The 14,977-nt window shown below is 38.4% G+C and overlaps 1 protein-coding gene and 1 long non-coding RNA gene across 5 annotated transcripts in view; both read left to right on the plus strand.

Moving 5' to 3' along the window:
- The window catches only part of LOC133274399 (uncharacterized), a 733,952-nt gene that overhangs the window by 350,041 nt on the left and 368,934 nt on the right, over positions 1-14,977 (plus strand). The gene's annotated exons all lie outside the window — the stretch shown is intronic.
- The window catches only part of MIPOL1 (mirror-image polydactyly 1), a 194,945-nt gene that overhangs the window by 174,791 nt on the left and 5,177 nt on the right, over positions 1-14,977 (plus strand). The window lies entirely within an intron of this gene.

Consider the following 14,977-nt stretch of genomic DNA (forward strand, 5'->3'; position numbering starts at 1 on the left):
GTGCGGGGTTGTATAAAATGGCACTTTGGTGAATACTAATAGATCAAAACAAAGATTTAATAACATAAAGATGTGGTGTTCATTTTTAAATGAGGATACAGGTCAGTGTCTCTAAAAAGAGTGAAAAAAGTATCTTTATGTATGGGTCTAAAGTCTCTGGAGATTTTAAACTGCAAACATGGTATCTTTAGTGAGCAGATTGTACCCGGTACAGTGCAGCTATTCAGGGAACCTGCTAAAACCAGGATTTCTGAATTATTATACTAATTGAGACCATTTGCAACATGCAAATGTTGTTAACTAGTTATCTCCCTCTTAAAATCATACCTACATATACTTTGTTAAGTATACATTGTAGCTTGTATGCGTTCAGTCACTCATTGTAGATACGAATGGAGCTAGTTAATTAGAAATTGGAGGCAGAAGCACTGCACAAAAGAAACAAGCTGTACATTCACCGGGACTTAAAGCTATTTGTTTTGGAGGAACCACCACATGTTAGAGAAATCAGTTGGCTTTATTTTAAATTTTAGAGATACATTTCTTGAATTTTACTCTTTCAAAACAATAAATGGCATTTGATTTCTTACTTTATTATAATGTTATGTTTAGAATTTCAGACTTCCCTAATGAAACCAGATTGCTTTTCTTTTGCCTTTTTTCTTTTTTTACACTTACAAATCTGTATTCTGCTAAATGTCAGATCAACACTTTTAACTACTGCAGGCTAGAAATACAGCTTCATAAGTATTAATAATTTCACTGATTTGTGTCAGTAAATAATTTAGCAGGTATCAAAAGTGATTTTGCTTTTAATGAAAACCACTATGTGCCTGCTGCTGTGAAATTGAATAATTGGTAATCTTTTAATATCAAATGGGGAATAATTTAATAGGTGCTAGCATTTTGAAATGTAAAATAAGTTCTGGTGACTTGTGGAAGAATGTAGGTGGAGAGCTAGTTTCTTAGTTACAGCAAATTGGCTTAGCTCTGTCACACTGAGTTGTACTCGTTTGTCCCAGTTTAGGATATGACCTATAGTTTACTGAGAAACACATGCTGGTGGGTACATTCAAAAGATGAGTGAGTGAGTACAAAGTGCTAAAAATCTTTTACTTACTACAGCAAGCTGCAGAAGTCAATAGTTACAAGAGTTTGCATGGAAGGAAATGGGGCGCCGAGGAAGACGACTCTTGTAGCAGTCTAAGATACTGATGAAAATTAGCAATAGTTCTGGACTTTCAGAATTGGATCAAAAGTTATTAAAGAAGATTCAACATGGAAAAAACTGCTTGATGAGGACTGATGTGTTGGCTGTCTCATGCAATGATTAAAAGCAGATTATAGACTCCATGGGGCCCATAAGAGATACACAGTCTCCACAGGCAGGGTTTTATGGTGCTTAGGAAACCCACACTAGCCAGATGGAAGATTCCCAGACACGCAAAACTACCACATACCCCAAAGAATTCTGAAGAGTGCAGCAGAGCTGATGCAAAATTTCTTTAGCATGCAAGACATGAATAGGAACATGACAAAGTCTGAAACATAAAATCTAGTAACAATCACATCATATCATATACAAAAATATTACCATTAACTAGAGTAGCAATAACAGACAGTGTGAATTTATTGGATTTAGGAGCAGTAGGCTTGGAAGTAGTCTGCTTTAGGAACTCAATGAGGAATTAAGACTAATTGAAATGAGTGAAGAAAGTCGTGTGATCTAACTGAAAGCAGTACATAGTAGGGTCAGAATTTATTTAAATACTTGGAATTCTGCGCTAACACCAGTGACTCCTCTCAGAAAAATTCCCCTCAGACTGCAGTAATATGCATTATGAAATGATGAATAAAAAGTCTTGTAGAGATACCTGTTTGTTGTAACAAAAGTATTGAATAAGCCAGTGAGTTTATGTGGAGCCTCAGAGAAATTCAACATGTAGAGTGAAATCAATTTTCTGGGTCTGGAGGAAATAAAATATTGAACTAGTATTTAAGTCTATGGTGAGCTGTACTAATTCGGGCTCTGGTGGCCTATTCTCTTGACTGTTGTAGATATACCATGTTTCTGTATCACGAGGCAGATTTCCTGTTCATTGGTAAGACTAACATATTATTCATGCCATACAAAAGGAGATATATCATTTTTGCAAAGCTGTAATGAAATGTATTTTCTGTATTGGATGATGCTTCACTTACCAATTTTTGAATTACGTTACACACAGTCCAGGTAAAATTTGCAGGCTGTGATGGAGGGAGTACCTGATAACTTAGTCCCACTAATGCTGATAATTTCTCAGTCCTAAGAAGATTTGGTCTTGGGTTAGCATGAGCAGAAAAATTCTGACAGAAAAAATACGAAGCAATTGACTTTTTGTCTTTTCTGCCTGGGTTCCTTGGAGACCCAAATGGGGACGCACGTGCTCAACCAGAGTGACGTACGCTGATTGCGTCAAGATCTGCACAGAACAGTGTGACCTCAGATGTTTTCTCTCAAAGCTCCCTTGGCATCTGTCCCCCATCCCTCCAGCCCCCCAGTTTTCTAAGTGGTTGTTTGGGAGGAGGGGTACTCCTCCAGGGTGTGACAGAATGGAGCTGAGTTTCCTTCTCCATCTGAGGTGATCCTGGTTCAGATCTCCTGTATATCAGAGATGTTTTAGCCACTCAGGTTTGATCTAGATGCTGTCTTCCTTGCCTTGAAGTAGTACCACATAGAAGAAAATAATGCAGACTTCTTGGATCGGAGAGCAGTGAGTAGGCTGCTCACCTCTGAGATGCAAGACCTGGTTCTGACACTTTCCTTAAGGACTTAGTTTTATCCGGTGCCTGTTGAACATAAATGCAGAGCCAGTATCAGAGCACTTATCTCCTATTTTCCAGGAGAGTACCCTTGATAACCACCTACAGAATCACACATTCAGGTCTAATAACATTTCAGATGTTTCTTCTGTAGAGATTCGTAGCTTCAGAAGGAGAAGTAAGGAAGACTTTTCAGCCCTGGAGTGTGTTATTCTCCTGAGAAGTGGCAGGTGTGAGTTAAAACCGAGTTTTCCTTAGCTTGTCTGAATGCCCTAGCTGATAGTCAGTAAAATTTTTATACTTCTCTTAAAAAGGTGGAGTAGTAGCACTACTGTTAACTTTGTCACCTTAAAAGAGACAAGTGGCCTCAGGTTATTTTTCAAGAAGAGCAGCTTGAGAACCTCTGAACAGCTTGGAGCAAAACACTTAAAGCAAGGGGCTGAGATTAAAAAAAAAAAAAAAAGAAAAAATCAACAACATGAAACTCCCTTTTTGCCGAGTTTAGGAGCACATTTCTTAATCTGGTTGTTGTAAATCCCATCCCAAGGTGCTGCCATCCTCTCTGTAGAGACTGGAGGAGGATTGTGCTGGTCCAGGCCACATGTGAAGCTGCAGATCCTGTTCTCAATGTTAAGAGTCCTGAAAGACAGATTTGAAGATGTTCAGAATTGCAACAGCTGATACCCTTTTTGGTACTAATAATTCACACTATCTTTTGATGTCTTCTTTTCATATGAAGATGGCCTTTAATAGAGCAATTTGTGGTATCAGTGCCGGAAGTCTCATACAGTTGTGTGATTTGTCAGAGCAGATTACGGGATATTCTTCTCATAGATGTTTTGGGTGTCATAATTTATAATGAGATCTTTAGCATCTGATGGTTTATGATCAATGCCAAGACTATGTTCAATGGTGTACTTATCAGAATGAAGACAAAAAATGCCAGCCAAAAGGAATGACAGATAAGCCTTTCCAGTATTCCTTGCACAGCTGAGATATCCATTGACTGCAGGCAGTTTCACATGGAGGAAGAATGCAAAACTGAGCATACAATCTAAGTCAAGTATTTATTTTCTTTGTGCAGCTATGGTTTACATTTACTTAACCTCTGTAAATTGTGGATGGCAGTGCAGATATTGTTTTCTTAAAGTATGGGTAGTTACAATATAAACACAAATATTTATCATCATTTGCATATTTATCATCTCAGCCTTTCACGAAAATATAAGCAATGCTGAAACTTAGTTCTCTCAAACACTAAAATGTATTCTATGAAAGTCAAATGTTTTCAGAGTCAACATAATCACAACATCCCAGTTTTTGACCTGTGTGTTCATTTACAGTTTGCTTATAGCTGCTTCACAGAGATGGAAGTTTGTAGATTACAACATGGTTTTATTGATTTATCAGTAGCAAAATACACTAAGTATACTCAGTAAACTGGATTGGCTAGCTCTTGGGCTTGTATTGTATAATATCAGCTTGTCGTGGAATACTTCAGAACAAAATCAGAATGTTGGCATAGTTAACATCAATGGTGTAAACCAGACTTGCAAAGACTAATATTTAGTAAGACCAATAACACAAACAAATCAGATTTTGAAGTTGTTTGCCCAATAGGAAGAAGCATGCTGACACAGTATTTGTAAGCTTATAGTTAACCATTCTATGACAAATTATTAAATAACTTTGAACAGCAGATTGAGTGCTCCTTGAAGAACAGCAAGAAAACTTTTTCTCAGACTTGGGTTTTTTTTCTGAGATGATAAAATGTGTGTCACAGCAAATAATCATTTACTTTAATATTTAATATCCAAATAAAATAAGTCCATGGCATTTATGTTGCCGTTACTAAATAGTATTTGGTTTGTTTGCAGGAGTCATTTATTTGTGGCTTGGCTGAAGGGATAAAAATAAAGTTGTGGTTCTTTCTGTTAATACTCACACTGTTTCTTAACATATGCAAAAGATTGAATACTGTAAATGTATGTGCAGAAGCTCAAAAAGAAATCCCAGACATTCTGAAGCTTCTGAATTACGTATAATCTTTTAGAGAACTGCTGGAACAGTTCTTTACAGCAACAAATTGAAATAACTGCCTGGGCTAGTAAGGTATTTAATTCTAAGCAAACTTGAAATCATTTAAATTTTTCCACTGCTTAAAATTAAGTGTACCTTTACTGAAGCAGGGGCTAGTTCTCCAAGGAAAAAATTACAGTTCATATTTCTGATCTAGTACTGAGTCATTAATTAATAGCCACATTTTTTCCATAAGGCTTTTCATTTTTTTTTTTAACAGGACTTTGTAGAAAAGCAGCATCAGTTGTATGAGAGCCAACAATAGCTTTAACCACATCATTGCCACTGCTGTTTATTGGCAAGTTGCTCAGCTTTCCTCTTCTACAGTTTTGCTGTATGTGATATGGGTATAAGTAAACACTGAGTTGTTGGAAACACTGAGTTGTTAGAAGGAATGAATCTTTAGGATCAAATTTTATCATTTCAGCTTCACATTATGGAGTTTTTGCCCATAGAAAGTATCAGAATTCAGCTTTTGAATGGAAGACACTACAGCTATTAGAGATGTGTATAATTAAATTATTGTATTTAGCATTTAATTCTGTGCTTCATAATATATCTACTTCTATCAACTCAATCTTTGATAAGATACTCATAAATTATTTGAAAGTTGTAACAGATGCACATCTACATGTGGTAAAAGGGATTCTAAGTGGTGAACTCAAAACACAGAAGACATTTCACAGATTTCCTGTTTTATACACTGGTATATTTTACTCCATGCTTTTGAGGAATTTTGTGAATCTTGATGTAAAGACAAATTTTTATACTCTCATCAGCAGAAATTAAGGTTTTTTCCCCCAGTCAATTCCATTCATATCACCACCTGACAGATTTGCCACCAAGGCCTAAGTCTTCCAAGCTCACCAGTTAAGAAGAATTAAAGCTGTCCTCAAAATGAGCTGAAGGTCCTCCAGAGTCGGTCTTGCTCAGGAGTTTACTCACCTCCCAGGAGCAGAAGTTTGTTCCCGGTTGGATGTCAGGAACATTGAGCAAAATAGGCCTAGAAGGCCAGTGAAAAAAAAAAAAACTTTGACCTGTCTAACAATGCGAATTGTCTTGCTAGAATGGTGCCGAAGGCAGTTGGAGACAGTCTGTCTACCAGGTACTGGAGAGAGGTTACTGAAGCTTAGAAGTGGGAAGACTTGTTTTCATCTTAATGGCCTTAAATGGCTGATAACTCAGTAAAAAGCCTATGAAGTATTTTAAGGAGCATTATGCATGTGTAGAAAACACTTTGGTCTGTGATGCTAAGTCTCAACTGGTATTTTAAAACCCCTTGTTTGTGTGTAAATAAGCAGTTAGGCATCTTTTCTGGTTTTATCCCTGCATAGGGGACCATGTTGCAACATCAGTAATAATAGACCAGCTTCATGTTGATAGCATCTATATATGATGTATTACAGACACTAAAAGGAGAAAAGGATGTTTCGTCCATGAACTTTTGTTAGTCTACTACTGAGAGAAGACTGCTCTTAGATTTTCTAGAAGTACTTTTCAGAAGTATGGTTGAGTTGCCCTGAAATGAGAAGTTTGTGGGCACCAGTGGATTACACTGGAAGGGTGGGGAATTCACTTACCAGTCTGAGACCGTTATGGAGGACTTATTACAAGTGGGATCTTAATTAAATGCTTTCCTCTTACATCCAAACCCACTTCCATTGTTACTTGATCTCTCAGTGATGTAGAAGTCACTCCAGGTTGGGCAGTATCACATCAGTTATGACAGGAGGGCAGATCTATTTACATACATCAAACCTATGTAGAAACCATTATTTTTAATGTAAAGTGGAGGAATTTGATGATAGTTTATCGGAAGGAATTTTCTCTCCACAAGCTGCAGGTTACTCTTGGTCATGAGGGTGGAACCACCTCAGGGAGGTGGAAAATAACTGGGAGCTGCCTTGAGCCAGCAAGTCTGCATCAGATTTTGTAAAATATTTGTGTAATCAAGAAAAAAGCTCATATTATCTTTATTGTTTATGATATCAAGAGGAGTATGCCAGAGTTGTGCTTTGATGGGATATATACTTAGGAACCAGCCTGAGTAATATATCACCCTGTGGAAAAGGACCTGAGGGTCCTGGTAGACAACAGTGAGTGAACAGTGTGATGCTGGGTTACATCAGTAAAGGCATCACCAGCAGAGATAAAGATGACATTATTCCACTCTACTCAGCTCTTGTCAGGCCACATCAGGAGTACTGTGTTCGGTTTCAGACCCTGCCATTCAAAAAGCCAGGCTGGAGAGGGTCAACAGAAAAGCCACAAAGGTGACCAAAGGACTGGGAAGCCTGCCGTGTGAGGAAAGGCTGAGGGAGCTGGGTTTGTTCAGTCTTGAGAAAAGAAGGCTCGGGGGAGACCTTATCACCATGTTCCATATTTAAAGGGTGGCTGCAAAGGAGATGGAGTCTCCCTTTCCACAAGGAGTCACATGGAAAAGGCAAGGGGTAACAGGTACAAGTTGCTCCCGGGGAGATTCTGATTGGGCACTAGAGGAAAATTTTTCACAATGGGAACAATCAGCCATTTGAATAATCTCCCCAGGGAAGTGGTGGATTCCCAAGTATTTGATATTTCCAGTATTCAGCTGGATGGGGTGCAGGGACATCTTCTCTAGACTGTACTTTTCCCAAGAAAGGTTGGACTAGATGATCTTTTGAGTTTCCTTCCAACTTTCTGTGATCCTATGAGCCTATAATTTACAACTTTACAAGCACATTATAAACAGGACTTCACCCGAGCGTGCCCAGAAGGGGTGAGACTGGTTTGAAATGGGCATCTGAGAGGTTCAGGCCTGGTCTTATGAGGAAAGTTTTTTGAAACATGCAGAAGGGTGTAATGTGGTGGTTTCAGGCTGATCACAGAATCGCAGAATCATAGATTCTATAGGATGGCAGAATACTTTCTATGGGAAGATATATTAGCATAAGATAAAACTGCTAGCTTTCCCTGAGCAGATGACAGAGCCTTCCAGGAAGTATTTGTCAAAAGAAATCCACGACTCCCTTGCCTATTCATATCTGCATGAACTTTGTAGAAATGCTGTCACTGCAAGGAGCAGAATAGAGTAGGCTTCAGTGTCAAGATTTCTCCTAAAAGAGACCAGCTGTGACACCAAATGCATGAAAACAGTAATTGTCAGTGAGAAAAGTAATTGAATGTTATGGAAGGAGGTACAGGAAAGGTTTTTCTTGCACAAATAGAAATAATAAACTTTGCATAAAATTGGCATATAAACTGTCAGACTCAAGCTGGAGTAATTAGGTGGAATTCTGTGATATGATTAAATAATCTGATGTGTATACTTTGACCTTAAATATGCCAATATATCCTTTATTTCAGTTCTTGTTGATTTTTTAAATCTGATATCAGCCACATGCTCAGATGTGAATGGTCCATCCAGTTGTAAGAGCCTGGTCTGTATCATAAGCATGTGTAGATCTCAATGTACTGAAATACAGATGCAGTTACAGCATAGTTGCTTATTTTTCTTGTTCATAAGATCATTTATTTTAGGCAATCTGTGTATGCTGTCCTGAGAAAGCATTTGAAAACAAAGGAATGCTACCTTTCACAAGGTAGCATTAAATCCAACATAGATGCAGACTCCTGATTTTTTATTGTCCTGTGCTGTGTAACAATCTACATCAATAAAGTAGGATGAACTGCTGTCAAAATAGCTCATCTGTGTTTACCGCTCACTTTTCCTGCTGCTAGTGATGGCACAAGGTGAATAGTAATGGTGAGCTAGCTCATAATCTTCCAAACAGAAGGTAGAGAGCAAACAATTTGACAAGATTAGTTATTGTGGACCACAGATAAAGGCTTAATATTTTAGCCAAGGCCTGTGTGAGCCAGGTTTATTTTGAAATATGTCTGCTGTCAGGAGCCCAACTAGCTGTATTTACTTCTAAGTTTAATCATACACAGAATTACTCTTTTGGGCTGAGAAGACGCTGAAAGGGATTTAATAGGAATGATTGTTTTGTGACAGTGCTTTTCAGAGGCAGAATAGTATGCTCTGCCAAATATAAGGCCTGTAAGTTTAATGGAACATACTTTTTGGAGTGACATTACAAACAGTGTTGGGCAGGCAGGAATTGGCGGCAGTGCCTGGAGTGACTAGATTCAACACTGTGGTCTACCACGGTTTAGAGCTCGCTGATGCTGCTAAATCAGTCTCTAAGACTTGTGTTTTAAGACCAGAAAGGACCATTATTACCAGTCAGTCCAGCCACCTGTCTAACCAAATTTTACTCTGCAATTCCTGCATCAGGCTCAAAGCCACTGCTGAACTCCAGCATGCCATTAAGAAAGACACCCAGTCTCCCATCCAAAAGATGCAGAGGGAACTCTGTTCAGCAGAGAGAGGCAGCCTAGTGCATCTGAACCCCATGTAGCCTTTACCACTATTGTGATTTATGAAGGAATTGTCAAAGATCAGTGCATGACCATTAAATACAACTGGTAATGCTTTTTAGTGAGGAGATCAAAAATCATTATTGTTCAAAAGGCAGACTTTTGAGATTTGAGGAATAATTAGATTCACTGAACCACCCAGAGGTAATAGGGTGATGCCTCTGTAGAGGGGTAGATAGGCCACTCACTGCAAGGTCATACCTTTACATTCCAGGCTTCAATCCAGTGAATATTTAAGCATTTTATTCAGTCAGAACAGCTTCAACATTTGAAACTCAGAACAAGCCACCCCAGCACCCATTGTTAGCACAGTGCTACTCCCTTGAGAGGGAAGCAGCCGGGGTCCAGTTCCATCTTGCAGATAATAAAGCTGAACCAGTTTCCTCCAGCCTATTGAGTCAGTGATCCTACACAAGTGACTGGTTTGTGGATGAGACTAGTATCACAGCAGCCTCTCATCTCTGTGTCATTTGTTTTCTTGACTTTTACAGAAAACACCTGAAAATGAGTACTCCGTTGAGGATGTCGTATTATATATGAAAGAGGAAGACTGAAGGAGAGGAGAGGGAAAGCAAAGGAATTTTTTATTCTTAGATTAAATTAAGGGAATTTCTTTGCGTGGCCACTCACCAGTCATTCACTGAGCTCTGCTGCTAAAACTGCTTGTAATGCTTTTGTCCAATGCATTTTATTTACCTAATATATTTTCACATGTGTGGTTTTTAAAGGGAATTAGTGTTAGCAAAACACATTCCACAAAAAGTCAGGAATCATGCAAGTAAGGCCATCTTCATAGCCTGAGCCTAATCTTATCTACTGGAAAGATAACCAAGGGTTATAGTTTAGGTTCATAAGCCTTTATATAGCATTTCAAAATCCAGGAGGGTTTTGTTTTTATCACTTAATTCCTCCATCTGCAGGTGGAGGCTATTGTTTTCTGCTAGTCTGTATATTGCTTTGCAGATTAGGACATAGGCTACTTGAAGTATGCCCTTTTCTTTCAGTTTGGTATCCATTTTGGCTATTTCTAGGGCATGATGCCCTGGAAGAGCACTCTGTGGCTATTTAACTGTGTCATATTCAGAATTGTGGATAAAGGCTACTGCTTTCCTTTTAGGGTGAGTTCCTTTGGCCAGAGATGGAGCAGTATGGAGGATGTAGTGATCTTTGTGGATTTACGCAGTTGCATAGTTTTTACTGATCCCAGACTACAAGTTTGTCTAGTTTCAAGCTAGACTTCTTCAGCAGAATACATGAAAGGGGAGAGTAAGCCTAAAATGCACTTAAGAGTCAGCAGGTGAGACCCATAGGTAATGGTTTTGCAGCTATATGACCAGCTTCTAGGCTCCCAGAACACAGTAAGGTTTTTAAGTCTGCTTTATGGAAACTGGTTCTAAAAACAAAATTCTTTATTCTCAGAGGAATAGAACTCTGTAAGACTTTGCTAAAAATCAAAACATTGTCTAACAGTTCAGGAGCTATGTAAGAACATTCCATATAACATCATGCACTCCACACAGGCAGTTTTTCAGATGTGCATAGGTGATAAGAGAACACAGTCTGAAATAACTGGAAGAGGAATTGAGAATGGTGGGGAGTTTGTCCTGGGGAAGATGCACCTAGCAATGTTCTTGTTTAGGGAGTCTTCCTCTAAACATGAGGACCTTCGTAAAACTTAGTAACTTTTTTAAAAGTACATATTCAAACTTGTAATATAACAGCAAGCCCGTCAATAATTTTTTTTTATTTCTGCGTTAAAACACAGATTCATCTGCTTATTTCCAAGTTTGCATTGGGCAAGCATTAACACTGCAATTCAAGATTCTTCAGAATGATGCATCTTGTGCTAACTTAAAAGTAATGATGGGCCAGATGTCTCCTTCCAACTTTGTAGTTGGGGGTTGTTTTTTTATTTTTCCATTTCATGGAAACACTGAGATGACCATCACAGAAGTAAGGAATGTAGATAAAGAATATTTCTAGCTCTCATCTTTTTGCTTTCCATAGATGCAGCTTCCATCTATCCTGAAAAACACAGGGCTTTTTGACCTCAGGTGTGTTCAAGTCAGTATAAATAAAGCTGAAGTGGTACCTATCCATCTGAACACATAGTTAGTTCCTGTATTTTAAATGTCATTTTGCATGCAGACATACAGTAATAGTGCAGAGAATGCTGAAGGGGTATTTGCTAAGAGAATTTGCTTGTTAAGGGACAGATTTTCTAGAACTATTTGAGGACCAAGAAATAGCGACTGTCACTTACTGGAGTTTTCCAAAATCTCTAAGCAAGGAATTGAAATCTGTGAGAATGAAGAGTGAGACCTTAAGAGGCTTTGTTGAGCATTCCCGAAGGTGCCTGTCTGTCCCTGCACATTTGGAGCTCCAGCACTGAAGCAGAGATGCCCACCATATCATTCTTCTCTCTGACCTAAAATACAAACCCAGATGCTTTCTTCTTGAATTACTTGTTTGGTTGCTTCATGAGATCAAATTCAGTGATTGTTCATGCTTACATCTCAGGAGATGATACTGCCATATTGTACATTGAGTTTGTATTACTAGGACCGTTCCCTTCACAAGCAAAAAGACATGTAATTTGTTAAATCTGTGTCTTAGGATAGAGTCAAACATAGTCAGCACTGCTTTTAGTTAAGTAAAGTATGGTGAGATTATACTGGCGAATATATCATGTTGCATAAAGTAATAAAAGTTGCTTTCTTCAGATCAGTGTCTTCTGTATTTTGAATAGAACTCTTGAGAACACTAAGACTTTTAGACTAGTTCCCAGCACCTCCCATTTGTCTGTTTGGATATTGAAGTTACCTTTGATCTTGAGGTATAAAACTATTCCTTCAGTTTACCAGAGATTAAAATGCCTAGCCTCTAAAGGGTCTGCCTCAACATCCCACCAGGCTGGGTAGAGCCTTATCAACAAGGAGCACCCCTGGCAGGTAGGACCTCATTAGCACAAATGGCCTTGTTAGCTGCCTTTTATGACTCACAAACTCAAATGTAGCTTAGTGTGAGTCAGGATGGCAGAATTGGGCCACTGGTGAACAGAGTCCTGGATTATCGTTCCAAAAAGGCCCCTGAGGCCCATAAGCAGAGTTATTAACCACTGATACAGCACACAGCATTATTTTGTAGGCTTAAGTGGGATTTCAGAGGCATATTGGGTCTTGTGTCTATGTAGGGGTGAATTTTGCCCTCTGTTATTTTATCTTATAAATAGCTGATACAGTCTCTCTTTTGCGTTGTTGTTTAAATCTCTTTCAAAAGTATAGTTTCTTAATCCCCTGCTGCTTTTTTTCTTTCTTCTAATAAAGAATAAATAAATTTGCAAATCCACACATGGCTGAAACAAAAGGCAAATAATCCTTGCACGGTTTGTATTTGGTGTGGAATACCTCATTTTGATGATTTCAGTCATCATTCATTTGAAAAGCAGAAGCTATGATTGTTAAGCCTCATTATTTTCAATGAAGCCTGACAGTTTCAAGGTTAAACAGAAGACAGCTACTTTCATCCCAGTGGTATTTCTCTTCAAACATGGGCAGCTTTTTGCTAACTTGTTTTGGTCTGGCATGCAGTGTCATTGCTTGGTCACAGAGTGGTGCACATCTAAGCCAAATTGCTGGACAGTGTAAGCCATGACCTCCAACCTATTGTCTCCCCAAAAGAAACCTAAATTATTGAAGTAATTTTTCCTGCACTTGTGTAAGCCACACAGTACTTGTTTTGAACTGAACAATGATTTAAATAAGCCATGATCTCAGATTTTACTATTTTTCTGCTATCTTCCAGAAAACAATTTGCAGCCCAAACCTTTTGTTTGGCCAGACAGTTTGAAATGTTTCTCCTATGCTTTATGTCTCTGCTGCACATTACAGGGGGTGCTAGTGTGAGAGAAACCTACAGTGATAGTTAAAGTAGCTGAGAAAGCTGCAATGCTTCTGAAGATATATGCTGTTAAAAGTGAGGATTGATCTGCCATTGCTATCTGAAATCTCACATGAACTAACTGATTTAACAGGGAAACTTCTCAGTAAGAGAGGCTGAGGAAGGTATGACCTATCAGTAAACACTGATTTAAAAACATCTATTTATCCACTGTGAGAAAACTTTCAGGAGCAAATGACTTGTGAAAGCCCTAACTTTCTACCTGCATAGACTGACTGTACTGAGTTATGACTGGATGCTGCCTCCATAATGACAAAGAAGTTCAGTAGAGGTACATTACAAAATCAGGAAAAATGTGCTAGTTGGTTAAAAAGGGAAAGCAGTACTCAGAAAACTGAAGGGAGAGGAGTAGCCAAGCAGTACTTTTTCACCTGTGCTTTCACTCTTTTACAGTCCCTGTGGAACAGCTTGAACCAGATGAACTTTTCACATACATTTCCTGGTGTCTGATAATTACATTAGGGTGGTGAATTCTTAATCTCATTTCAGGAATTAAGTCACCTGGTGAGTACAATGAAAGGTGTAGCTTCTTGGTGCTTGGTGGTTCCTGGAAAACAAGCGTTTCAATACGTACCATGTGCGTTAGTCATGACTTGTGGCAATAAATCCAAGACATGTTAACTAGTTTTCCTACACTGAAGTTACTAATGCATCCATGAGATAAAATGAATTTTTCAGGTTTGATAAAGCTGTTATTTTTATTTTCTATCTGCATTCCTCATGTTGTGTAATGTTTTAGGGGAAAAAAGAAAATAAAGACTGTCTTTTCCTATTAAAAAAATGGTCACCTTTGCAACAGTGCGTACAACTATTTGAACCTGCACCTCTTTTTATCCATTATGGAAGTTGTGTATATAATATGCTAGACACAGCTCTTGACTTGTTCTACTACACACAGTGTCTGCTTTTATATTGTTAGTTTATTTGTAGGACAGCTTTCACTGAAGGATTCCATGAAATACAGATAAATTGAAGGAATACCTTGAATGCATGATTATTGGAGTGCTGAAGAGAAATGTGTGCAAATGGAGAGCTCTGCACAAATTTAGCCCTTTCCATTCACCTACATATTTTAACAAAAGGAAAGAATTAATTAAGCCAGTGAGATGCTGGACATGCTTATAATTTCTGCCTTAAAACTGAGAGGATTAGGCAGCTCTCTGTTCTACTTACTTAGATTATTATTTTTTCTGTAGTTGTGTTGACAATCATATTGGCCACCTTCAAAATGCCATCTTCCACATCCTCAGAAAGTTGGCTCGTTGAGTATTTTGAAAAGTTTTTTACATAAAACACGTGGGGGTTTAGGCATAAATTGATAAACTGGACAATAAAAGTATCTGCTGGATAATGGGCAAGGTACTTTTTAAGGGAAAACAACAGCTAAGTGTTATATTTAAGGAGAGCCATGAACCACTCATATTTTAAAAACTGCAAGAATTGAATGTCCTGCTTCCACCAAAGTGTATAGGTGCCACCGGACTGCTGCGCAGGGTTTTGCATTGGTGCCTTAAAGGGACCTCAGATACTACATATACCACAAAAGAAAAGTGAGTTGATATATATCACTGCCTTCAAATGGGCTGGGTTGTAGGTTGAAAAGTTTTCCGTGAGTTGTCTGCATTTTCCCTTAATGTCTGTCTTTTACAGTAGTGCTTTGTTTCTGAGCATGACCACCACCAGGACAGCTTGGTTCAGTGCAAACACTGTCTCT

The sequence above is a fragment of the Pezoporus flaviventris genome, unplaced genomic scaffold (assembly GCF_033815535.1).
Source record: "Pezoporus flaviventris isolate CSIRO_AGI_PZ_B2104156 unplaced genomic scaffold, CSIRO_AGI_Pfla_v1 ptg000036l, whole genome shotgun sequence".
Taxonomy (NCBI): domain Eukaryota; kingdom Metazoa; phylum Chordata; class Aves; order Psittaciformes; family Psittacidae; genus Pezoporus; species Pezoporus flaviventris.